The sequence below is a fragment of the Cervus elaphus genome, chromosome 29 (assembly GCF_910594005.1).
Source record: "Cervus elaphus chromosome 29, mCerEla1.1, whole genome shotgun sequence".
Lineage (NCBI taxonomy): Eukaryota > Metazoa > Chordata > Mammalia > Artiodactyla > Cervidae > Cervus > Cervus elaphus.
The window spans coordinates 63700958-63728062 of NC_057843.1; the positions used below are offsets into that span (position 1 = coordinate 63700958).

At 40.7% G+C, this 27105-nt stretch overlaps 2 long non-coding RNA genes across 3 annotated transcripts; one reads left to right on the top strand and one right to left on the bottom strand.

Moving 5' to 3' along the window:
* LOC122686245 lies at positions 1–27105 on the top strand. The gene is made up of 3 exons (XR_006338673.1): positions 1–197; positions 2618–2621; positions 27069–27105. It is a non-coding gene; the product is annotated as an uncharacterized LOC122686245 (long non-coding RNA).
* On the bottom strand, positions 15150–20853 carry LOC122686244. Of its 2 annotated transcripts, none has more exons than XR_006338670.1 (3): positions 20759–20853; positions 18025–18206; positions 15150–15225 (listed from the first exon to the last, which is right to left on the bottom strand). It is a non-coding gene; the product is annotated as an uncharacterized LOC122686244 (long non-coding RNA). The 2 variants fall into 2 exon arrangements; XR_006338671.1 differs by having other exon boundaries at positions 15157–15225; positions 18020–18206.

The following is a 27105-nucleotide window of genomic DNA, read 5'->3' on the forward strand; positions in this document are numbered from 1 at the left end:
TTTACAACTGTTTGATTTGTAAGGGCTTCCTTTTCTTTAGACAATTTAAATAAGAACTCACAACTTCAGCAATATTATAAAAAAACAGAAGACTCACACTGAGACATACATAAATCCAGAGAAACAGAGATCTTCTAGTTTTCTGCCTGAGATTTAAAACATTTCTTTGAGCCGTTTTTTTTTTTTTTTTTGGCGGGGTGGGGGGTGGGGGCAAGAATACTGGAACGGGTTGCTATTCCTTTCTTCAGCATATTTTCCCGACCCAGGGATCGAACCCAGGTCTCCTGCACTGTGGGCAGACACTTTACCATCTGAGCCATCAGGGAAGTCCTTCAAGGCCATGGAAAGGGTTAACTTCAAGCTTTGCCCTAGGCAGGCCTTTGTAACAAGCTAATTGTTTTTAATTGCATATGCAAAAGAACCAGCTTCACCATTTCCAAGGGGAAAAAAAAAAGTTTCATTGTAACCAATTTTCTCTGGTTCTATAAAATATCATGGTCATCCTAGGTCAGGTCATCTTTTCTTTCTGTAGTCATAGTTTTATCTCTAAATTATAGACAGATCAGCTGATAAAAAGCTTGGATTGTCTCTGTAGGGTGGATTTGGTCATCATTGTGTTTCACCTGGCGGCAGTAACGAGGCCCGCGGGCCTCTCCTGGAAGTCGGCGTGGGGGCGGGGCGCACCCGGGAGCTCGCCAGCAGCAGGGCGCACCTGGGCGGTGCATGGGGGGCGGGGCGCACCCGGGATAGGCTTGGGTTCCAGGGATGAATTATAGTCAGTTGTCCATGATTTTGCAGATGAGGAAACTGAGAGATAGAGAGGGTGGAGGCGCACAGTGAGCTCGCCAGGGGCAGGCCACTCTGGCGCATCTGGGGCCGGGCGGGGGGGTCCCAGTTGTGCTGTCAGGGGTCACCATTGCGGCTGGGAACACCCATTTCATGGGCTCCTGGGTCCCCATTGATCAGATCAGCATCCAGTGAGCGGAGTGGAGGGGTGTGGACCACAGGTAAGGGAACTGGGGCTCGGTGGCGTGGGTGGAGGAGGGAACAACGTATTCCGCCCTCTCTGTTGGCACAGTCTGGGAGCCCCCTAACCTGGCGGTCGCAGAAAGTCCTCGCCTTTGGGGTCAAGGCCTTTACCACTTTACCCCTTCACATAAAGCTCAGACCTGCGCGGTTTTCCCAAGCAGCCTAGTGCCTGCTGGAAGTCCAAGGGATTTTATCCTGCCTGGTGATTTCACCTGCTGTGACTCCACAACCTTACTCTGGCAGGCTGGCCCAGCCCTGCTTCCGGCACTGTGCAGGCCAGTGGACCCTCGACCATCTGCTGGGGTGGGGAAGGGTTCATGAATTGTACCCTAGAAACAGTAGGGTGCATGGATTTAAATACCTGGCGGCCACCCAGGCAGAAAAGAAGGGAGGAGGGCACCTTGCTGCCCTTTCCTGAGGGAATCTGTGGCTGTCCTGCTGAGAGGGGCCTTTCCATGGGGACCCTGTGCAATAAGTTTGGTGTTTTGAAACTGAATAATTAGAATGTGTAAAAATTTTAAATTATGTGGTGCTTTAATTAAAACAAAACAAAACAACAACAACAAAAAAAAAAGCTCAAAGTTTTTTGCAAATTGAGGTCTAAAAATTGAAGGTTTATTTTCCTTCCACGGTGACATTCTATGAAGAAATGTGCATTTTTTTAAGAAAAGAGTCAGAAAAGTGAGGGAAACAGAAAACCCAGAGGTGCCCCTGTAGTTTGGTGAAGGCCTTAGGAGGTCACTTGTAAATGCTGCTGGCTGTCAGGAGGCAGTCTCTTCCTGTGGCTGATGGGCACAGAGCTCTGCAGGCTTGTCCTCTGCATGGATGTTCTTGTTTGTGGAAATCCAGAGTGGAGCCATCTCCTGATGTGTAAGAATTTCCCAGAGTAGACCCCTAGGCAAATCCCGCAGGGCCAGGGCCTCCTTCCTTCATTGTATTTGTCTGATTGAAAAGCAATGACATATTTTTCTTTCAATCTGGTCTATCATCCAGGCCTTGGAGTAATATTTCTCCTCCCCCTCAATAGGCTTGGGTTCCAGGGATGAATTATAGTCAGTTGTCCATGATTTTGCAGATGAGGAAACTGAGAGATAGGGTGGAGGACTGTCCAAGGGAGAATGGGATAGCCTTCCAGGAACCCTGGCTCCTGGGTTTTTAATGAACTTCCTACCCAGCATGGTCATTAATTGGCAAGTGTTGACATTGAGAATAAACTATTGGTGGAAGTGTAAAAGGCTTTTTTAAAGAATGTGCCTACCAGCTGTGCATCTTATGGAGTATTTTCATTGTACTCCCCAACCCTTGGAAAGTACTGGGCACAGGGCAGATGCTTCATCATTTTTATTGAATAAGTTCAATTTCACACAATTATATCCATAGTGTCAGCAACACTATGAGGTATATTAGAACAGTGATCATCACAGTTGGTACTTCACAGATCAGTAAAGAAAGAAAACTTTTTCTTAGGAAGACTGTAACAGAATTGCTAAGTTTTAAGTTTATCCCACAAGGATATTTTTAAAAAATGTAACAAATCTCTCTGATCATCACCAAGGCTATCGGAGGTCTGTTGAGGACCCCACACAAGGGAGGTTCTACCTCTTGGGACACCCCTGCTTCAGCATCTCCCTAAGCCAGCAACCTGGGACAGCTGAGTACACTTGAAGTTCCTTCCTTGACCTCAAGAGTTTTTTTGGAAGACAGTTTTTTGACAGACAGGGGTGGGTGAAGGTTTTGGGATGTTTCAAGTGCAGTCCATTTATTGTGCACTCTATTTCTCTTTCTGTTCCCTGGTGGCTCAGTTGGTAAAGAGTCTGCCTGCAATGCGGGAGACCCAGGTTCAATCCGTGGGTCGGGATGATCTCCTGGAGAAGGAAATGACAGCCCACTCCAGTATTCTTGCTTGAAGAATTCAATGGACTGAGGAGCCTTGTGGGCTACAGTCCGTAGGGTCACAAAGGGTTGGGCACGACTGAGTGACCGAACACTTATTCCTATTATTTCATCAGCTCCACCTCTGATCATCAGGCATTAGATCCTAGAGGTTAGGGGCCCCTGCTTTAGTTCCCTCTTTCATCTTCTACACAGTTCCAGCCTGCTTCCTCCTCCTCTTCCACCTGCAGAACTACCTGCTGGGCTTCTCTGAATGTGACTAAGAGTCTCCTTCCTTCACTTCCTTTTCTCTGAGTCCCTTCTCGTAACTAGGTTTCCCTGATCTCCATTTAGGCACTTTTGCCCCAGGTGGTGCTAGTGGTAAAGAACCTACCCGCCAATGCAGGAATTTGATCCCTGGATTGGGAAGAGCCCCTGGAGTTTCGGGCATGGCAGTCCACTCCAGTATTCTTGCCTGGAAAATTCCCATGGACAGAGGAGCCTGGCGGGCTCTGACAGTCCACCGTGACTGAAGCAACTTAGCACTGCACACCAGAGGACCTTTGAACTGCAGACTCGTGTGATTGTTTTGGCTCCTTGGAGTCCCTTGTCATTCCACGTGTATGTTAGGGTCAGCTTGTGTATTGCTTCCTAAAGGCCTGGAGAGGGTAACAGGCAGGAAGGCCAGGGGTGTCTGGACAGAGAAAATAGACTGCAAGTGTGAGGCGTTTTTTTATCTCTCTCTTAAGAGGCAGGAGGAAACAAACTAATGTTACATTTTTCCCCTTCTCGATACAAATTTAAAAGGCGGTTTCTCTTAAAATTCTGTGTTGCCATGATGACTCCTGTCTCCACCTGAACTTAACTTTTCTCAAACTTTGAGCTAAGCAATGCATTTTTCTTATGGAAATGTTTGTCTTAAGCTATGTGAATGTACTATGTATTTACCTTAGACTCTGTCTTCCAGTCGGTTCCTCCTAAAGGCTCAGAACTGACTTGACAAACCAGTATGTTTTAGTCATACCTTATTCTCCTAATCTATGTCAATGAAACTATATATTTGCTTGGAAATCTGCCTTTTTTCAAGATTCATGTCGATCATTTTATGGCCCGGGATGATTCAGCTGCTGCCAATGTTATCTCAATGCTTGTGGGTGAGGGGCCTGGTGCCATTCTCTGAGACATTGCTGTTCTTTATTGAGCAGACTGCTAGTGGCTGTATAACATCTGGCTAAAGACTAGCAGGGGGTACTCTTTCTGGTCCCTTCTGATGTCTATGTCAGCAGCTTTCTCTATCTCTTTTATACTTTAATAAAACTTTATGACACAAAAGCTCTGAGTGATCAAGCTTCATCACTGGCCCTGGATTGTATTCTTTTCTGGAGGCCAAGAATCCTGGTGCCTTTCGTGGTTCAGCAACAACCTTTCAGTCTTTTGTAATTCAGATTGAATCTTCATTTCAGATTGAAGATGCATTCCATGGTATTGCTATCCTAAGTCTTTCCATCGCTATGGAATATGTGTACATGTGTTTAGGATATTTTTCAGCAATCGTGTAGAATTTCCAGTGGGCCAGTCTTGTCATCCTCATTACATCCATGGCAAAGTATTTTATTAATGTTGACACTATTGAAAGGGAATTGTGCTTTTAAATTCCTTTTCAGATTGTTATTTGCTAGTGTATACAGATAAAACTGTGTAATCATTAATTTTTATCAGTTTGGACAGCTTGATAGTTGTCTTTACTTTCTTTACTTTCTCATAATTTAAGATTACCCTGGCTCATATATTTACTGTCTCACCCCTAGTCTCAGTCATTTCTTCAAAGAACTTCTGTCTTTTTTTTTTTTTTTAACATTAGTTTTGACTATGCAGGGGCTTTGTTGCTAGATGTCTGGTTGTAGTGAGCAGAGGCTGCCCTCTAGGTGCTGTGCCATGGCTTCTCATTGGAGCGCTTTCTCTGGTTGCAGAACTTGGGCTCTGGAGCATGCGAGCCTCAATAGTTGTTTGGGGGCTTAGTTGCCCCTGGGCATGTGGACTCTTCTAGGACCAGGGATTGAACTGGTGTTCCCTGCATTGGTAGGCTGATTCTTTACCACTGGGCCAACAGGGACATTTCCTGTTCCCTTTTATTAGAGAATGATATTTACAACATACATGTAGGAGCTAAATATGCTCAGCTGAAAATACATGGAAATATATACATGTATTCCAGCTTACCTTTGAACATTCAGTTAAAGATAATTTGTGATGATGTCTCCAACCTGATCCACCATGACATGGATATGGTAACCTTTCCTTTTGTTTATCTGTAACTTCCCATTCCAATGGTAAGATACCTGGCTTCCACCACTTGTCATGTATAGAATTCAGTGCTTGTCCCATGTGGTTACTGAAAAAACTGTCAGTGTCTTCCAAAGGGGGCTGTGCATGCATCCCACCAGTATCTTGAGTATGTTTCTGTAGGAGAGTTTACTATCAGTATACCCTCCCTGGCCAGGTGTCTATTTCAGTCTTTACCAGTTATGAATGGGCTTGTTTGCTCTAGCGTTCTTGGACAATTTGAGTGCAGATTCTTTGTCAGACATGCATTTTTTAGGAAGATGATTGTATTTATTTTTGGCTGTGTTGGGTCTTCGTGTGTGGGCTTTCCCCTAGTTTGGGTGAGCGTGGGCCATAATCAGTGGTATGCGGGCTTCTCACTGCAGCGGCTCCTCTCATTGTGGGGCACAGGCTCACGGACTTCAGGAGTTGCAGTGTGTCTGCTCGGCGTTGTGGCTTCCAGGCTCCAGAGCACAGGCTCCGCAGTTGTGGCACACGGGCTCCATAGCATGTGGGATCTTCCCATCCCAGGGATCACACCTGCATCTCCAGCACTGGCAGGTGGAGTCTTTACCACGGAGCCACCAGGGCATATTTTAGATTCTAGTTTTCCACACATGTATCTGGTGAAAGAGGCCGGGATCAAGAGGCCAGGCAGCTGGGAATCCTCAGCCACAGTTCTGGCTGTGCCATCGAAAGGTCTGGGGCCTTTGGCGAGCACCTCAACTTCCCTGGGACTGTTTTCTCCCCTCAGAAATGCCCTGCTGTGGAACTGTAGCCCACCAAGCTCCTCTGTCCCTGGGATTTCTGAGGCCAGAATGCTGGAGGGGCTGCCATTTCCTTCTCTACAAGATAGCATTTTGAAGTTATTTTCTCCTGGATTGTGGTTTTGATGAAGGAAAGGGGATTCCCTTCCCAGGGATTGAGAGTGGGTTCTTGTCTGACACTTGGAAATGAATCGTCTGAGGAGAGGAGTGCTGTCCAAGCGAGAGACTATTGGGAGGGGCTGCCGGGGCGGAGGGCAGGGGGCGAGGGAAACGGAGAGAACTGCTCTGCCACGTGCCTCACAGTCTCAGGTTTTATAGTTTCTGGTTTGTCTCTTGCCAGTCATTCTGAATTGGGATCCTTCCTGTGGGCACATGCATCACTCAGCTGAGATGGATTCCAGCGAGGAGGATCCTGGGAAGTTGGTAGGACCTCTGGACTGGAGTCTCCCATCTCTTTTTGACCTCTCCAGAATCCTGGTTGGTGGTAGCTTGTTAGTTCCTTGTTCCTTACCAGGACCTCCTGTTGTAACATGACTGCTGCAAGTGTTTTCTCTTCTCTGTTGCCTGGCAAGGGTGGGTGGTCAGTGGTTCATTTAACCGTTTGTCTTTTGGTTCTCTCGAGTAAGGTCCTCTACAAAGTAAATGTATAAAATTATAGAAGTCAGTGTTTTCAATAATTTATATTAATAATTTGGTAAGATGGCTTTTTTGTTGTGTGTTAGAACTGATCACCAGACCAAAGGTCTTGTAGATCTTTTGTTGTTTTCTAATATGTTTATAGTTTTTTAAATGAAATTACAGTGTTGCAAAGCTTGTGTTTGCATTCATTTCATTCGATCTTTTTTTTTTTTTAAAGTTGTTTATTTTTAGTTGATTGATCATTGCTTTACAATATTGGTTTGATTGGTCATACATCAACATGAATGTACCGTAGGGGTACGTGTGGTCCCTCGCTCTTGAATCTCCCTCCCACGTCCCGCCCATTCCCACCTCCCTAGGCTATCAGAGAGCCCCAGTTTGAGTTCCCTGAGGCAGACAGCAAATTCCCAGTGGTTGTCTAGTTACCAAGGTTGGTGTCCACGCATCCGTGCTGCTCTCCCCGTTCATCTCACCCTCTCCCTCTCGTTCCCCACCCTTGTCCGTAAGTCTGTTCTCTATGTCTGCATCTCCACTGCTGCTCCGTGAACAGATTCGTCAGGACCATCCTTCTAGAGTCCAGGTTTTTCTCTTTCTGACTGACTTCCCTGTTTCATACGCTCTAGGTTCATCCACTTCATTACAAGTGCCTCAAATGTGATCCTTTTTATGGCCGCATTCCATGCAGGCTCTGACTGTTCCTTACCGTGTTTTGAGGAGGGTCGTGGAGCTATTCGGCTCCATTTGGGTTTGGGCTTCCAGTCTGAGTGCTCCCGCAGAGCTGCTTCTGGGTGAGCCCTCTGGGCTGTGTGAGCGCGGGGCTGCCCGCTCTTCTCCGGCGGCCCGCAGGGGGCGCCAAAGCCCCCTCTGACCCGCGGGCGCAGGACGCTCTGCCCTCAGACTGGGCTCGGTGACCAGCTGGCGGGAGCTTTCTCTCCTCAGGGCCGTCAGGGCTTGGGCTTCTGGAAACGGGGCTGCGTCCAGGCTGAGAGGAGGGGGCTCGCCTCAGTGCCCCAGCAGGGAGGCGCTGCAGGAGGGAAAAATGAGGACAAAGTAGACGTTTCCTGTGTCCGGCTGAGCGCTGACCGGAGGTCCATCTCAGAGGACTCGGGGCGCGGGGGGAGAGCTCCATGTGCAAAACGGCGGGTTTTCAGTTAGATTTCTTTTAGATGATCTAGAGGATGACCAGTGATGTTCTTCAGTGCAGGTGGCCAGTTTTCCTGACACTGTTTCTTGAGAAGACTGTCCTTTCCTCTTCGCTTGTTCCGGGTTTGATGTTCATGAACTGACCGCGTACATGTGGCTTCACTCCTGGGCTCTCTATGCCTTCCTCGAGTCCACGTGTCTGTGTTCCTGCCAGTTCCTCACTGTGGTGCTTCCTACCGCTCCGTGATGTAGTTTGAAGTCGGAGAGGAAGATGCATGCAGCTGTATTCTTCTTTCTCAGAGTCTTTTTGGCTGTTTAAGGGCCTGTTCAATATTAGCAGCCTAATATTAGGAATATTTCTATTTCTGTGAAAAATGCCATTGCATATTATTTTGTGATTGTAGTCAGTGTATTTGTTGATGGCTTTGGTTGGAATGGACATTTTAATTCCTCAGTGTTGCAGTGCATGAGCGTGGAATAGTTTTCTGTTTATTTGTGTTTTCTTTGATTTCTTTAACAGTACTTTCTAGTTTTCTGATTACTGGTGTTTTATGTCCTTGATTAAGTTTGTTGCTAGATGTTTTATTCTTTTTGATGCAGTTATAAGTGGGATTTTCTTAATTTTTGTGTCATTGTTATTAGTGTATAGAAATGCAAGTGAGTTTTGTATATTGGTTGGATTGTAAATTGTATTATTTTATATCATTGTACAGTGATCTGAAAGTATTCAACTTTACTGAATGTAGTTTAACAAGTTTTTGTGAAGTTATGGGGAAAATTTCATTTGTAAAATCTGTTTCTCCTGCAATAGGTCATCCGGAGGACTCAAGACATGGTGGTTACTAATAGACTTCCCAGAGTACTTCTTCATCCCATGTGGACTCCTTCAAGAGCGGTGAGCATCCCAGCTTCCCTTGAACTTCGTCTGGGCAAGTCTTGGCTTCTATAAGAAAGTTTCATGCCTATCTAATCTGATTTTCTTTTATGGTATTGACAAGGTTGTTTTGAAAGATAATTTACTTTCCAGTAATTTAAAATGTACAGAAAACTCCTAGCAATGGGAAAAAGTGCTTGCATTTGCCACATCATCTAAAATACTCTATGTGTTTTATCCAAAATGGATGTATTTTCCTGCAGAACCAGCACATAACCTCCAAAATCAGGAAATCATATGGTTTCTACATTATAATGTAATCCACAGCCCCACTTCCCTTTCATCAATTGTTCAGTTGTATGAATATATCTTTTCTTCCCATCCTCAGCACCCCCCCCCCGCCCCCCCCCCCCCCCCCCGCCTTTAAGAGTGTTACTGAGATTTTCAGTTATTTGGACAAACTTGATGGATTTAAAGCAGACATGGTGAATATGGGATCTGGGTGGCCTTTTCTATATGAATTTTTTTCACTAAAAGTGGTTGTAATGTTTATTCATGTTGTAACATGTATGGATCCTGCATTCTTTCTTTTTCCCGCATAGTAATTAAAAATAAATAGCATGCCATTTACCACATAGATATTTGTAAGCATACAGTGTTGTCGTATGAACTACCTCTACTTGTTTTGCAAACCAGTTTAATAATGTGTACCTTGTGCATGCTTTGGAGAAACTCAGGAAACTGAGTCAGTGACTGAAATGGCCCAAGATATCACCTTAGATCACATCTTCATCTAAAAACAAAACAGGGGCTTCCTGGTGGTCCAGTGGCTAAGACTGGACACTCCCAAAGAAGGAGGCCTGGGTTCAATCCCTGATGTGAGGACTAGATCTCCCATGCCACAACGAAGAGTTTGCATGCTGTAGCTAAGTATCTGGCTTGCCTCAACGAAGGTCGACCTGGTGCAGCCAAATAAAAAAACAGATAAATATTAAAAAAATAAAACCAAAGGAAAGGAAGGGTATGGTTGTTGTACAGATTTACGTCTTAGCTTTCCCTATTGTTTAAAAAAAGGGTTTCACAAAACTGTTATCCTTCTATCTGGTTTATATTGAGGATTCCTTTGAAATGAGATTTCTCTTGTAAATGTGACTCACAGAAGAGCCGTCTTGAACTTGGGTTTCAGAGACAATCATGTGTCTTCTTAAAAAAAAGTTAATTGGGTCCAACTAATTGTCATGCTGAAGCGGTATAGTTTGGGGTAGCATTTGCACCCTTTCACTTTGGATGTATCCCAATTTGTTTACACAGTCATCTACCGAAGACATCCTGATATTTGAAAGTTTTTAGCTGTTACAAGTAGAGCTGTTGTGTGTAATTGTGTGATAGTTTTTGTCTGGACACTTTCTCAAAGCTGTTTACTCAGTACTAGATGTGTAGTGCTCAGGTCACAGGTGAGCCTTGTTTAGCTGTGGTAAAATCCAGCTATGTTTCTCTGTGGCATGTGGGATCTTCCTGTGTAAGGGATGGAACTTGAGTGTCTTGCATTGTCAGGCAGAGTCTTTACCCCTGAGCCACCAGAGAAGCCCCGCCCCCTTTACCCCTGAGCCACCAGAGAAGCCCCGCCCCCTTTACCCCTGAGCCACCAGAGAAGCCCCGCCCCCTTTACCCCTGAGCCACCAGAGAAGCCCCGCCCCTTTACCCCTGAGCCACCAGAGAAGCCCCGCCCCCTTTACCCCTGAGCCACCAGAGAAGCCCCGCCCCTTTACCCCTGAGCCACCAGAGAAGCCCCGCCCCTTTACCCCTGAGCCACCAGAGAAGCCCCGCCCACTTTGAGTTTACTGGATCTCATAGGTGTGCAGTGCTACCTCACTGTTGTTTTAGTTTGTAATTTCCTAATGGTATATGATTTTGAGTATCTTTGATATGCTTATTTACTATCTGTATAGTTTCTTTGGCCAGGTGTTCAGATTTATACACTTTAAATGAGGTTGTTTGTTCCAGATTTTTTGGTATAGTTGGAGTACAATCCTTTATCAAATATGTATTTTGTAAGTATATTTTTCTGTGGCTTGTGTTTAAATTTTGTGAATACAGTTTTTCACAGTTTAAACTTATAATTTTTTAAAGTTCATGTTATAAATTTTATATCCTTTTTTGGGTATACTTTAGTGGTTTTTTTTTTTTGGTTAAATTTCATAAGCAAAACTGAGGTAGTGTAGATACAGTTTTAAGCAAAGCTGAGGTACCATAGATACAGTTTTGCCTTTTGTCTGTTGAGAAGTTTGAGTGAGGTTGGTGTAAATTGTAAAATTGTTTACATTCATTTGAGTGGATATGGCTTCCAATTAGTTGTCTAATTGGTTTTGGAGATGTCATGGGAAGTCAGTTTCCCCAAGGGAAATTGGGTGGGTTCCATGAAACATGAATTGTCTTCGATCCCTGGGAATCACTTTCTGCTTTTTCTGGCTTTGGATGTGACTTGTTTGGATATCTCATACTAATGGAATCACAGAACGTTTGTCCTTTTTTGGTCTGGCTTATTTCACTTAATACGATGACCCTAAGTTTCGTCCACATTGTAGCATTGTCAGAATTACCGTCTTTGAAGGGGTGAATCGTATTCCATTGTGTGTATACCGCAGTTTTTATGGAATTGGCTGTCCATGGACACTTAGATTGCTTCTGTTTTTTGGCTAGTGTGAATCATGCTGTTGTGAATATGACTGTAGAAATATGCATTTTTCAGTGCTGTTTTCCAAACCTTTTGGGTACACAACATGAATTAGAATTGAAATATATATTTATTCCATGTGTTAGTTTTGGAGTAATTTCTGTAATGTCTTGCACAGTGGCAGAACCATTTCAGTTTATTTTTTTGTACGGTAGAATACTGTTCAAGCTTCTGAGTCTACCCTGTGTTGCATATTCATTCACCCACCGATGGACACTTCAGTGGGCTCTACCTTTGGGCTATTGTGAATAATGTCACTATGAATATTTGTGTACCAGTTTTTGTTTGAATTATTAACAAATACATAGTACTATATATGAAAGAAACCACAAGGACCTACTGTATAGTTTAGGAAACTGTATTGCATATCTTATGATAATATATAATGGAACAGAATCTCAAAAGGAATATATGAAAAAGACATAATACCATGATAATTATTGTGCCAACACTATGAGTTATCATAACACTAGTCAACATGTATTTATACACGCCACTGAAATATTCACATCTGTAAGTATATTTCACTGCTTGATTGTATAAAAATAGAGAATTCAAACAGAATAAATAAACTTCCTGTCATTGCTCATCATCATTTTTGCACTATTATTACCTGTAACACTCATTGTATAAGTGCTGAACTAGGAATTTATATTCGTGTAAACCAAGTGATTGTGAAGGTGTAAGGAAGTATAACTTATTTAATTCCTTAACGAAGGATTGTAGAACTCTATGTACATGAAGTGAATGAAAGTCAAACAGTTTAATTGAGCCACATTCTTACTAGAGTGATGAGCTTCCACCCCTTCCAGTGTTAGCTCACAATTAAATCCTGAAGTCATCTGGCCTCAATGTCTGCTTCCTGCCATCCAGAAAGAAAAGGTGAGGAAGTCCTGACAGAATTGTTGCTATTTTGCTTTTTTTGATTTGTATTTTATTGCAGGGCTTGGCAAAAAGAGGGCCTAACCTGTGTTTAGAGTTCCATCCCAAGGCTTGCTCTGGCATGTTACATATGTTGACAAACTGCTGATTATTTTCAACAAAGGACAATGATCTGCACTTCACTGTCTGTTGCTTGAGCTGGAATAGTAGGCATCCCTTTAAGTGCAGTCCTTCAGGCTGAAGTAGGCATACCTGAAGCAGCAGCGTAAGATGAACACATTTATCATGTAGACCTCGCATCCCATGAATTTGTAATAATTTTTCAGTTATACCCATCATCATCGGAGGAACTGACTTGTCCCAGTAATAACTGGAGTACCCAGTATAACAGTTCCTTGACTAAATAATAATGCTTACAAGTACTTCTTCCAGTGTTCTTTCTTCTACCCTGGTCATGAACAGGAGAAGCTGATGGCTGTGGTTATTGAAATGTATATTGATTCCTAGGTGGCACAGTCAGCAAATAATCTGCCTACCAGTGCTGGAGATGGAAGTGATGTGGGTTTGATCCCTGGGTTGGGAAGATAACAATTCATACACTCATTTTATGTGAACAAGTTTGATACTCATGAGTTTTTTTCTTCTCTATACAGAGAAACAAATGCTGTTCAAGGACACTGAAAGAACCCTAATGTTGAAAATCAGATCTGTGTTGTGAGCGATGCTTAGAAATGCATGAGTTGAAGCATAGTGTCATGCCTATCATCCTTGTAGTTCCCTCAGTGAAATATTTTGAGAAAAGCTCTTCATGCATGGTATAGATTCATGAAGAAGCTAAATAGCATTAATCGTTTACGTTGACAACTGTGAATTTAAATCTCCTGTGAATCCTATGTGACAACCACACATACCAACATGATTTATTAGTATTATATCAATATTTTTAGTCCTATTGTATTTCAACTAAAAATATCAATATATAATTGTACATGAATTCAAGACATAAAATCAGTGCAAATACAAAATATGCCATCCTTTGAGGAAGGGAGCAAAAAATCTATGTGCTTTGCCTATTGCATTTTTATGTATTAGATCCTTAAGTATTTTATTCACCACACCCAACTGAATGATTAACAAATCTTCAGAGAAGAAAGGATCATTTCTCTTTAACAATGAGTAGTTGAACTCCTCTCAAAGCAAAGTCATAAGTGAGTCTAATTTTGTGTGAGACCATGAAAACTCAGTGTTTCTATTGTGCAACATTCCCTTTCTCCCTACGTGCAGTAGAAGTCATTCCCACTTCCCAACATGTCTGTCTTCTGTCCTCTGGAGTATGTATTACTTGAGCTCACCATGGCCTAGTAGATGGAAATCGTCAGGATATTCTAGAAACACTTTTTACTGCAGTCTCTTCAGGAGGTTAGAACTGCTGCAAACCTCAGGATTTTACCAAGCACTTTTTACAACCTCAGATAAAGGAGAAGTCAACACTCATCACAGCCACAGGCTTCCATGGCCTGTACATGATTGTTGGCTTTGCTTTCATCATCATCCTGTTTCTTATACCAACTAAGATGTCCCTGTATTTTTTTGTCATCATTTTTATCTTTGATGGTTTTTAGATCTATTATGGATTTTCCTATATATCTTCACTTATTGGTGAGGGTCTTATGTTAGTAGTAGTTACTAAAACTGACTTCCAGTCAGTTAGCTGTGGTAGAATAGGAAAAAGAATAACCAACTGTATATTATTATTATTATATATTAATATACTATTAGTTTTATTGTTTGCAGTCATCCAGTTCTAACTTTCTGAAATAAACATTCAGGAAAATCACGTCCTTTTGAGTGTCCATTTGACTGTATAGGAGCACGGCAGTGTTATTACATAAAATTGTTTACAGTTTCCATTATGTTTCTTCTGTTTGATGTATGTATCAGCCTTTGGTTCTATCACTAGCATTGCAAGTAAAAAAATAATTAATTAGAGCTCCTATGGTAATTTAACTGTTAGCAATAAGTATAGCATAAAGTGAATACAGAAGAGGTTAGAGTAGACCAGATATGAAAGTTAGTTTAAAAGAAAATATACAATGTTGAATGATTACAGTAGGATTAAATTTATATTTATGAAGTTCCTTTAGTATAGACAAGTATTCTATCCTTTCAGTTTCCTTTGCAGGGGTGTTAATGTACAGATTCCAGTACCATGGCTAGAGTGAATAATACTATCATTCATGAGAGCAACTCTAAGTCTTAGTGCTCATATCACTCAAGGTATTTTAATACCTATTATGTTAGTAGTGTTTGTAGTTTGTGAAGTCATATAAGTTGTATTCATTCAAGCAATAGTGTCAAACAGCTATGGCATCAATTATAGATGTGAATAGATATAGAATGTGAATCCGTTTCACTGTGACAGGTTATTATTTAAGGTATTCTATTAATGCCAGTAACAAAGCTGTGCAGAGATGATACAATGTTTATTAAGAAAACAAGATTTACTAATTTGTTTTAGTATTCTATTTCTTTTAAGCCGATTTAATGAGAACAGGCTTAACTTCTTGTTAACTTGTATGACCATCAGCAGTTTGACCGAGTTGAAGAACATGACTTGTTCGTAGTCTTCCTCATCAGCTCACTCCATCTACTAGCTTTAAAATTATTTAGTACAGAGCTCAAACATTGTCTAGGTGTTAATCCAGTGTTTTGCTTGATTATCTTGCAGGATCAATTTAAAAGTAAAAGTATGCCTGTATGGGTTGGAGCTCTGATCCCAACAGTCCATGTAGAAGCTTCCACTGAGAAAGGAAGGAGCTCACAGTTTACAGTTAAGAGAGGGCTTCCTGGGAAATAAACTGATTAGGAAGCCATGGTTTTGCTCTTGGGTTTGCAAGTCCAGGAGTTTCATTTTTCAGTTTACCCATGGGGCTTCCTAGGTGGCCCAGCGGTAAAGAATCCATCTGTCAATGCAAGAGATACAAAATACATGGGTTTGATCTCTGGCTCTGGAAGGACCTCAGAGAAGGAAATGGCAACCCTCTCCAGTATTTTTGCCAGGAAAAAATCATGGACAGAGGATCCTGGTGGGCTATCATCCATAGGATTGCAAAGTGTTGGACACAACTAAGCAGCAGGCGTGATATAGCATAGGTAAGCTGACTCAGGAGGATAAATGTATGAGACGCACAAACAAAGATAAAGAATCTTGAAAGCATCACAATAAAAAAAAAAGTCTTGGTATATACAGGGGTTCTTTCATAAAATTATTAGAGGATTTTGTAGCAGAAACATTACAAGCCAGAGGGAGTAGGATGATACAGTCAGAGAGCTGAAAGAAAAAAAAAAAGCAACACTTGCCAACCAAGAATGCTAAATGGAGCAAAACTGTCCTTCAAAAATGAAGGAAAAATAAGGAACTTCCCAGATAAAACCTGAGGGAGCTCATCACTGCTAGGCTTGCCTTAACAAGAGTTGCTAAAGAAAGTCTTTCAAGTTAAAATAAAAGACCCTAGGCAGGAACACAAAAGGATATAAAACTCTCCCTGGTAAGGGAAGTATATAGATAAATACAGAATCCTTTAATGGTGGTACATAAATCATTTTCAATTCAGATATAGAGCTTAAATTATAAAAATATACTTATGAAATATGTTAATGGGTTAAAAATATTTTTAAAAAGATGAATTTTTGACATTGATAACAAAGGAGTGGTGAAGACTTAAAGAAGTAGAGTTGTTATGTCACTGTACTTAATTTGTTATCAGTTTAAAATTGATTATTTTAGTTATAATATGTTTTATATAATTGGTAAAGAAAATACCTGTAGAAAATGCACAAAAGAAAATGAGAAAGGGATCAAAGTCTGTCATTGTATAAAAATAAACCACAGAGAAAGGCAGTGAGAGGAAAAGAGGGACAACATAATTATACAACATACAGAAAACAATAAACAAAATGACAATATAAAGTTCTTTTCTATCATCAATTACTTCAAATATAAATGATTTAAACTCTCCAGTCAAAGGACATAGAGTGTATGAATGGGTGAAAAACAAGGTCAAATTATATACTATTTAAAAAGAGCATATATGTTCTTTAGATATAAGGACATGACTAGGCTGAAAGTAAAAGAATGGAGAAATATATATGAAGCAAATGGGAACCAAATGAGAATAGGGATGGCTATGCTTATATCAGACAAAATAAATTTTAAGTAAAAACTGTTATAAAATACAAAGAAAGACATTATGTAATCATATATAATCAATTCACCAGGAAGACATAATGCTTGTAAATACTTATGTTCATAGTAGCAGAGGATCCAACTACATGAAGTAAACATTGACACAATTGAAGGGGGAAATAGTGCAAAGTAGCAGTAGATTGCCACACTCTACTTTTAGTAATGGGTAGGTCAATCCAACAGAAGATCAGCAAGTGAACAGAGGACTTCAACAACGCTATAGACTGTTGGACCTAATAGACATATACAGAATATCTCAACCAACAAGAGCAGAATAGATATTCTCATGGACACATGGAACATTCTCCACATATTAGACAACAAAACAAAATAGCTGTCCTTTCTGCCTCCTTATATCTAGGCATATAAGGCATCTAGATATATGCCTTATATCTAGAAAGGCAGCTCCTTTCTGCCTCCTTATGTCTAGTAAGAGAATCACTAGCCCACTTCAACTGGAAATGTACCAAAAAGATAATGGGAATATAGTTCAGTCAAACAGGCAGTTTACAAAGTCAACAGTCATGCATTAAGTCTATAGAGTTCTATGTAATATGCTTCTTATATTCTCATTTTCACAACTGCAGATTCAACCAAACATAGACCAAAAATATATTTTAAAAAATCAAGAAAGTTTCTGAAAGCAAAACTTGAATTTGCCCTGCACCAGGAACTATTTATTTTTTTTATTTCAGAATTTACTATTTACTATTTATTTCAAAATTTACCTTGTGTTTACAACTATTTGCATAGCATCTACATTGTATTAGGCATTATATTAATAAGTAATCTAGAGATAAGTTTAAGTATATGGGAGGATATGTGTAGGTTATATGCAAATACCACATGATTTTGTATGATGAGTTTGAGCATCTGTATGGGGTCCTGGAATGAGTCCCCGAGAATTTCAAGGGACAATTGCATTTTGTTCTCTTTTCTCGCCTTACATATTCTCCTGGCCACCTCAGTCTTCTCTATGACTTTGACTACCATGTCTATATGAATATTCCCCAACTTTATATTCCCAGCTTGGATGACTATAGTCTTCTCTATAGTCTTAGATAACCAAGATGCTGATAGACATCACCTCGATATCTCACTTAATCTTCAATTTGTTCAGGCTGAATTTGTCTCTTTCCTCTTTGTCTCATTTTGGTTAACAGTACCATTATGTACCTAGCACTCAAACCAGAAATCTTCTAGTCATTCCTTATAGTTTTCCTTCTCACACACATATGACTAGTGAGTACTAGTCCCATTTACCCAATTTCTCCTAAATTTCTACTGCTATTATTCTGATTCAAACCATTATCATCTCGCATATAGATCAAGGCAACCATCTCCTGCCCCCTACCCTCTCCTGTTACCCCATCCTTCTTTGTGCTTTAAGAATAGAAACCAGATATATTACTCTTCTATTGAAAGCCCTTCACTGATCCCCTTTAAGATAATGGGTGAAATCCAAATGTTGCATAGCTTAAACCATTCTCAATAATCCGACTATGACCTACCTTACCTGTAATCATGTTTGGAGCTATTATATTTGCTTCCTTTTTTAAGACTCAGACTGGACCTATTTTATTATTACTCCTTCCCTGGAGGTTCTCATTCTGCAGCTGGAAGAGAAAAATCTTTCTTCTCTCTTGATGGAGTTATCAGCATGTGGGACTCTAACTCCCTGTGTTCGTGTTCTTCACCCTGTAGAGAGATCCCGGCAGAGTGAAAAAGAACAAACAATAAGATGCAAAACAAAGAAGAGATTAGAGACAAAGATGGAGAAACAGAGCACTAACAGAAGTTGTGTCTCTGGATCCCGTTGCCCTAAAGATTACTGTTGACTTTCTGCAGTTCAGATTTCTCTTATATGTTTAAGTTCACTTGAGCTGTATTTCTCTTGCATCAGAGTAGTGATTTATATACATAATTGAAACTCATACATTCAATGTGTAGCCATAAAGTACCACATGAACACATTCCCATTATATGTCACTGTGTCTGATACAGCATTTCTCTTCATTTTTTAAGTGAATGAGCTTGAAGAATAATTCTTCAAGATTCTGTTTAAACATCAAATCTTACCAAGTTACTTCTTGATAACTTCAGATTAAGCTGACCATTATATTTTGAGAGCCTCTTCATACATACAGAATTTACCCTTTTATATTTATTCATATCCTTTATTAGGTGGTAAAATTTTGGAAAAAAGGGACCCTTCCTTCTTCATTTTTGTCATTGATCATAGTGTCTGAGATAGAGAAAGTGCCAAATTAATATTTGTTAAATGATGGATGATTTTGCAATTTATGTTTACTATTTTAAATAGGAATTATTTTTGTGTTTGGGGATGTTTTATCAATTTGCTTTTGGACATACTTGTAGGAACCTTCATATTATCACTTTATTTATACACTATGGGAACAAAGAAAGGAACAAATGCTATTGCTTTCATTTTATACAAAGTATAAATAAGTCAATTTATAGTATTTTGTCAACATGTAAGTTAGAAAAATAAATGGGATTAAACCAAAAGGAAATCGCCCTTAGGACATAGGTTCCTAAGCATTGTGAAGTGAGACTGATATTAACAAGCAGCAATCCAGTGGAGACTAAGCCAAGTGTTGAGGTAAAGCTTTTAGAGTAGATACCCTTACAATTGGGCTTCCCTGGTGGCTCAGACCGTAAAGCGTCTGCCCGCAATGCAGGAGATCCGGGCTCGATCCCTGGGTTGGGAAGATCCCTGGAGAAGGAAATGGCAACCCACTCCAGTATCCTTGGCTGGAGAATCTCATGGATGGAGGAGCCTGGTAGGCTACAGTCCACAGGGTTGCAAAGAGTCGGACACAACTGAGCAACTTCACTTCACCCTTACAATTATCAATTTTTTTTCCATTTATTTTTATTAGTTGGAGGCTAATTACTTTACAATATTGTAGTGGTTTTTGCCATACATTGACATGAATCAGCCATGGATTTACATGTGTTCCCCATCCTGATCCCCCCTCCCCGCTGCCTCCCCATCCCATCCCTCTGGGTCATCCCAGTGCACCAGCCCCGAGCACATGTCTCACGCATCCAACCTGGACTGGTGATCTGTTTCACACTTGATAATACACATGTTTCGATGCTGTTCTCTCAATTTCAAATCTGGTATGTGCAATCACCAGACTTAAGCCTCATATTCATTTTTCAAAGATTAACAACAATAAATTGATGTACCTATACACAACTGGGGCTTCTGTCATAGCTCAGTTGGTAAAGAATCCCACTGCAATTCAGGAGATCCTGGTTCGATTCCTGGGTCGGGAAGATCCCCTGGAAAAGGAAAAGCCTACCCATTCCAGTATTCTGGCCTAGAGAATTCCGTAGACTGTATAGTCCATGGGGTCGCAAAGAGTTGGACGTGGCTTTCACTTTCATACACAATTGTTCGTAGAAAGCTCTGTAACTTCCCAATTTAAGTCTGTTTTCTAATATTCAAAATAAAACTCCAAGTCAGTTTGCATGAACTTGCATCAGACAGCCTCTGTGTTTCATTTTCAAATTATGTTGTATTGTTCACTTCAACCAACCTCCAAAAGCAATTTTAGTAATTTAATATTATTTTATTTTACTTGAGATAAAACAACCTCCGAATTGATAAATAGATGTACATAATTCTAGCCAACTAGATTGATAGCAAGTAATTGTAAACAGTATTTTAATTCTAATAGAAATATATATATATATATATATATATATATATATATATATATATATATATATGTATGCTTAGTTGCTCAGTCATGTCCAACTCTTTGCAACTCCACAGACTGTAGCCGACCAGGCTCCTCTGTCTGTGGGATTCTCCAAGCAAGAATACTGGAGTGAATTGCCATGCCCAGGGGATCTTCCCAACCCAGGGGTCAAACTCCGGCCTCCTGCATTGCAGGGAGATTACTGAGCCACCAGGGAAGCCCAAGAATACTGGATTGGGTAGCTTATCCCTTCGTCAGGGAATCTTCCCAACCCAGGAATCAAACTGGGTTCTCCTTCATTGCAGGCGGATTCTTTATCAGCTGAGCTACCAGGGAAGCTCACATATATGTACACACACACACACACACACACACACACACACACACACATATATATATATATATGTATATATTCAAAAGTTTTTTATAATTTTAAAATATTGTCCTCTGTCTTAAGCCAGGTTGCTTCAACAAAAATACTGGGTGGCTTATAAACAACAGAAATTCATTTCTCACAGTTGTGGAGGTGGGAATCCCACGATCCAGGCTGGCAGGTTTGAAGTTTGGTGAGGGCCTGCTTTCTGGTCCATAGGTGACTATCTTCTCACTGTGGCAGAGGGGAGCAAGAGAGCTCTCTCAGGTCTGTTTTGTAAGGGCACTGATCCCATTCATGAAGGCGCCATCCCCGTGCCCTAATTACATGCCATGGGCTCCACTTCCAAATACCATCCCCTTGAGAGTTAGACTTCAGTATATGAATTTTGGGGAGCACAAACATTCAGTCCTTAGCAGTTTCTGATCTATCATTTACTGAGAAGCTGCATGAAACTCTGCCCCCATTTGTATGGATTGCTGAACGAGTATTGTCATTCTATCCGTTTTAAATTTCATATATTTTGAAGCAATGAAATTGAATGAAATGATTTTTGACATTTTATGTTTCCAGATAATTGTTCCTTTTATTCTTATAGTGTCCACCTTTCTCCCTAGCAACGAATATTCAACCATTCCTTATCATAATAGCAAATGATTATTTAGTGCTTCAAATGACTAGATGGGCTTCCCTGGTGGCTCAGCGGTAAAGAATCCACCTGCAATGCAGAAGATATGGGTTTGTCCCTGGGTTGGGAAGATTCCCTGGAGAAGAAAATGGCAACCCACGCCAATATTCTTGCCTAGGAAATCCCGCTGATGGAGAGCCTGCTGGGCTGCAGTCCAGTGTCACCAGGAGTCCAACATGACTCAGCGACTACACCAACCGCCATATATTTGCAGGTTTACAGAGAGTTTTAGCCCAGTAATACAATGCAGTGCTGAGTTTGATGGAATCATAGCATAAAATTTTCTTCATTGATTTTCAAAAAAAGCTGTGAATCAAACCAGTTCTTTCACTCATCTGTACTCAACACCATTGTGTCCATTTTCCTTTCTTTTGAGGTTTTTAGCCAAAAAAGAAAAAAAGATCTAGGACCATCTGATTTTAACCCCATAGGCAGAGATGACCATTTACATTGATGAACTCGGATTCTTTCCTTTGGTTGCTGTTCTTCAGTCACTCAGTCGTGTCTGACTCTTTGTGACTTCATGGATTGCAGCACTCCAGGCTCCCCTGTCCTTCACTATCTCCTGGAGTTTGCTCAGAATCATGTCCATTGAGTGGGTGATGCTGTTTAACCATCTCATCCTCTGCCATCACTTTTCCTTTTCCTATAGGAAAGCTGAAAATCTTTGAAAAATCTATTTATAGAGCATAACATAACATTTCATTTTATTTAACCTGATAATTTGTTCCATTCCTTAGATATGTAGTTCTGATCAAACTGATAAATTCTTCCACCAACCCCATAAACTTCATTCTACTCAATGTGGTTCTGACTTGGCCTAAGATTTTATATCTCCTATAGCTCTGTGGGATAGTTTGGAGTTGTATATTCAAATAAGGTTTTTTTTTTTTTTTTTTTTTTGGTTTGAAGGTATCAAAAAAGTCTATAACCTATTTGAACTAAATAGTAACTACTGTCTCATGAAACTTAGAATTCTTGGAACAGAGCCAACTTCAGATAATAGCTGCATCCTGGAAATCAGAAATTGTCCTCAGGGTTCTCCTGAACTCTTTCGCTCGTCTCTACTTAATTTCCATCTGCAGGCAGGGGCTCTTCTTGTGATCGTCAGAATGACTTCCTGGACTCCCTCTTAGCTCTTAGGAAACACTGTGACTGTGCCAGTAAAATCATATGACCATATTGGAATAACCAGCCTTGGTCATACCCTGTATATCCTGTGCCTAAGGGAAGATATGATATGCTTTTCCAAAAGAAAAGAAAAAACAGGATGGTATAAGCAAAGAGGAGGAAATGGAAGCCCGTTCCAGTATTCTTGCCATCGACAGAGGAGCCTGGTAGGCTGCAGTCCACGGGGTTGCAAAGAATCAGACACGACTGTGCACACATGCATAAGCAAAAAAAGGGCATAGGATACACCCTGTGATGACCACATCATAGCTTTTATAAGATTACTGTTCTAGAAAACATTCATCTTATCTGTGCAGCCCATATATCCTGAACAAAATGGTACAAAGAATAATGTTAAAAACAGTCAGTTGGAGGAAAGATTGTTTAGGAAAACTATACACTTTTTGACTTATAAGATGTTTTAATGTCTTATACAAGATTTTGAAAAACAAACAAACAAATAAACTCATGGTCTCAGAGGTGCTCTTAAAATATACCTGATGAGAATTTACATTGGTATAACATTTCTGGAAAACATTTTTGCCAATTCGTAACCAAGATAGTAAAAGATCTAATAATTCTTAACCTAGGTATTTATCTGCTTCTAGGTATACAGCCTAAGGATAAATTAGAAATAAAGACAAATATGTATCAGAATGTTAGTCATAGAACATCAGTCCTTAAAACTGATGAAACATTCAGTTCAGTTCAGTTGAGTTCAGTTGCTCAGTTGTGTCTGACTCTTTGCAACCCCATGGACTGCAGCACGCTAGGCCTCCCTGTCCTTCACCAACTCCCAGAGCTTGCTCAAACTCGTGTCCACTGAGTCGGTGATGCCATCCAACCATCTCATCCTCTGTCGTCCCCTTCTCCTCCTGCCTTCAATCTTTCCCAGCATCAGGGTCTTTTCCAATAAGTCAGTTCTTTGCATCAGGTGGCCAAAGTATTGGAGTTTCAGCTTCAACATCAATCCTTCCAATGAATATTCAGGATTGATTTCCTTTAGGATTGACTGGTTTGATCTCCTTGCCGTCCAAGGGACTCTCAAGAGTCTTCTCCAACATGACAGTTCAAAGGATCAATTCTTCGGCGCTCAGCTTTCTTTATAGTCCAACTCTCACATCCATACATGAATACACAACAACTCTCACATCAGTACATCAAAACCATAGCTTTGACTAGACAAACCTCTGTTAGTAAAGTAATGTCTCTGCTTTTTAATATGCTGTCTAGGTTCGTCATAGCTTTTTTTAGGAGCAAGAGTCTTTTAATTTCATGGCTACAGTCACCATCTGCAGTGATTTTGGAGCCCAAGAAAATAGTCTGTCACTATTTCCATTGTTTCCCCATCTATTTGCCATAAAGTGCCGTGATCTTAGTTTTCTGAATGTTGAGTTTTAAGTCTACTTTTTCACTCTCCTCTTTCACCTTAGGAAGATTAAATGTACTACAGTAGAAGATGGTTTAAAAAAATCATAGCATATTTCAAATAGTGGAATATTATGTAACCATTGTAACTTAAATGAAAAGAAAAATGCTCATATAAAAACCAGATTTGAAGCTACTTAATACAAATTTAATCTTTATTTGGTGTTTGTAAATAGTTGTATTTACAGAGTTACACAAAAATTTCAAGTTTTTTTTTTCGCTGGTGGTCAAGATTACATGTGGTTTCACATTCATATTTTTTTTCTAAGTACATAATTTATTGTTACTATTGATTTTTTAAAGAAAAATCTTTCTTCCTGAAAACTGTATCTTATTTAAAACTCAATATTCAAAAAAAGAAGATTATGGTATCTTGTCCATCATGGCAAATCTATGGGGAAATAATGGAAACAGTGACAGACTTTATTTTCTTGGGTTTGCAGATGGTGACTGCAGCCATGAAATTAAAAGATGCTCACTTCTTGGAGGAAAATCTATGACCAACTAAGACAGCATATTAAAAAGCAGAGACATTACTTTACCAACAAAGGTCATCTAGTCAAAGCAATGGTTTTTCCAGTAGTCATGTATGGATGTGAGAGTTGGACCATAAAGAAAGCTGAGCACTGAAGAATTGATGCTTTTGAGCTGTGGTGTTGGAGAAGATTCTTGAGAGTCCTTTGGACTTCAAGGAGATCCAACCAGTTAATCCTAAAGGAAATCAGTCCTGGATGTTCATTGGAAGGACTGATGCTGAAGCTGAAGCTCCAATACTTCGGCCACCTGATGTGAAGAACGGACTCAGTCGAAAAGACCCCAGTGCTGGGAAGGATTGAAGGCAGGAGGAGAAGGGGATGACTGAGGATGAGATGGTTGGATGGCATCACCGACTCAATGGACATGAGTTTGAGCAAGCTCCGGGAGTTGGTGATGGAGAGGGAAGCCTGATGTGCTGCAGTCCATGGGACTACAAAGAGTCAGACACGACTGAGCGACTGAACTGAAGTGAATTGACTATTAGACACTATGAATTAAGAGTTTTAAGTGCCTTTTTAGTAGCTATGTTACAATGCCAATATAACTAACTCCTTCCCATAGTGCAACAAAGAATATCTAAGAACTGCTCAGATAACATGAGATACTTAAGTGTGTTGGTAAACCAGCAGGGAGAGAGCCACTTGGACTCCTAATGGTGCCAAAGGATGTCAGCTTCCTGAGGCAGGGGCAGGGTCCACTGTCCCCAGCACAGTGGCTGACACAGACGCGATACTCATGGAATTGCTCATCAAACACATTTTCTCACTCATGCAAAATAACAACTCAACTAACTATAGCAGATAACTATGAATACAACTCACTGGCTACCTGCGTCTTTGAAATCTTTAAATACTGGCACATATGAAGAGAGGCTTGTTAGTTGGCATTTATGGAGAAAAGGATGATACAATATGAGACCTGGAGGTTCTCCTGGAGACTCCCACCCCTTCTGATGCTGTGAAGTGATTGTCATACAAATGGCACTGAACAATAACTGCACCACACTAACATCAAACAAAAGCATTTTGGATTTTCTGACAAACCAGAAATAATTTTCCAGGTGTAGGCAATATACTCATGTTGGCATTTGTAAGTTCTTACATGTGGTAATAAATATTGGGAAGCAGCCATGCCAGTTGTCTTGGGGGTGGTGGAACCATAGTTATTGGATTTATGGTGTTCCAGGTCAAAGCAGAAACTACGTCCTTGCCTTAAGTTCATGCAGGGATTCTTGGTAATATGTGGGGTCAGAATGGAGCTTACACTAACCTGCTTTCCATTAACTTTTACTCTAGCATTTGGTTTTGCAAAGAAACTGAAAATGACTAAAGGCAGTAAATAAAACTCGTGGCTCGATCACAGCTCTGCAGTTGTTTGCCAAAGGTTAGGCACACCGAGTGAATAGCAAGAGGAAAACAACCTAGGAATCTACAGATTGAAAAGATTTAAATGCACTTGTTTCAGCATGTACCCTCATAGGCCTTCTGTTAATAGTAGGATAACTGGTGTGCAGGGTTGCATGTTATAGGGATATTTGGTATATATGACAATCGAGAGAAATGGCACCAAATCCTACTTGGAGTAAAGCCTGACACTCATTCTCTTTATTTAGCAGATTCTCAGCGTGCACATCAGAGTTGAGATGTCTCAACATCACTTAGGGGTTTGGAACAAAACTGAGAGTGGGATCATTTGATTTCAACAGGGTGTAAGGGAAACAGAGCTGCCCAGCCCTCAGTGGCTTACTACTGATCTCTTGACTGTATTTAAACCACATGCTGCTGGTCAGGCCACAGAGGGAATGCCTGGAGTAACCCTGAACAGGATAAGGAGAGAATATGTGAACAATATTAATGCATAATGTCTGAAGTCTACAAAGTTAATGTTCCCCTAGGCTTATGGTCCTGAGGTAGAGTGAAGGAAACAGAAGATAAAAGTGGAAGTTACTTTGGCAGGTAATGGATCATGGGGAGAAAAGCCATCATACCTCTTCTGCGGGAATGCTGCTTCCTGAAGGAACTTCTAAGGATGTCTGATGGACACTGGGGTCCCTGTGACTTTGGCCACACAGAGGATGCTAATGCAATGACAGCCAAGCAGACAGGGGAAAAAGTGAGAAAATGAGTCCACTCAGCCTTGAGTCCTCCACAAGCTGTCCTTGCTTTGCTCAGAATCACTCTATCATCTCCTTTGAGAGGTTCCCATCTTGGAAAATCTCAGTGGTTCCTTTATAGCAGTGGTTCTCAAACTGGACTGCTTCAAAGCAATCTGGGTGACTTGTTAAAGCATCCATTTCTGGGCCCTTCCCTGAAGATTTGATTAAAAAGCTCTGTAGTGGGACTTGAAAATTTGCATTTCTAAGTTGCCAGTTGATAATGGTTTTGCTGGTCCTGGCAGCAAACTTTGAGACCCATTGCCTTACAGGACACTAGCTAAGATCACGGCATCTGGTCCCATCACTTCATGGTAAATAGAAGGGGAAAAAACGGAAACCATGAAATTAAAATATACTTGCTCCTTGGAAGAAAAGCTATGACAAAGCTAGTGAAAATGAAAGTCAGTCATGTCCCACTCTTTGCGACCCTATGGACTGTAGTCTGCCAGGCTCCTCTGTCCATGGAATTCTAAAGGCAAGAATACCGGAGTTGGTTGCCATTCTTTTTTCCA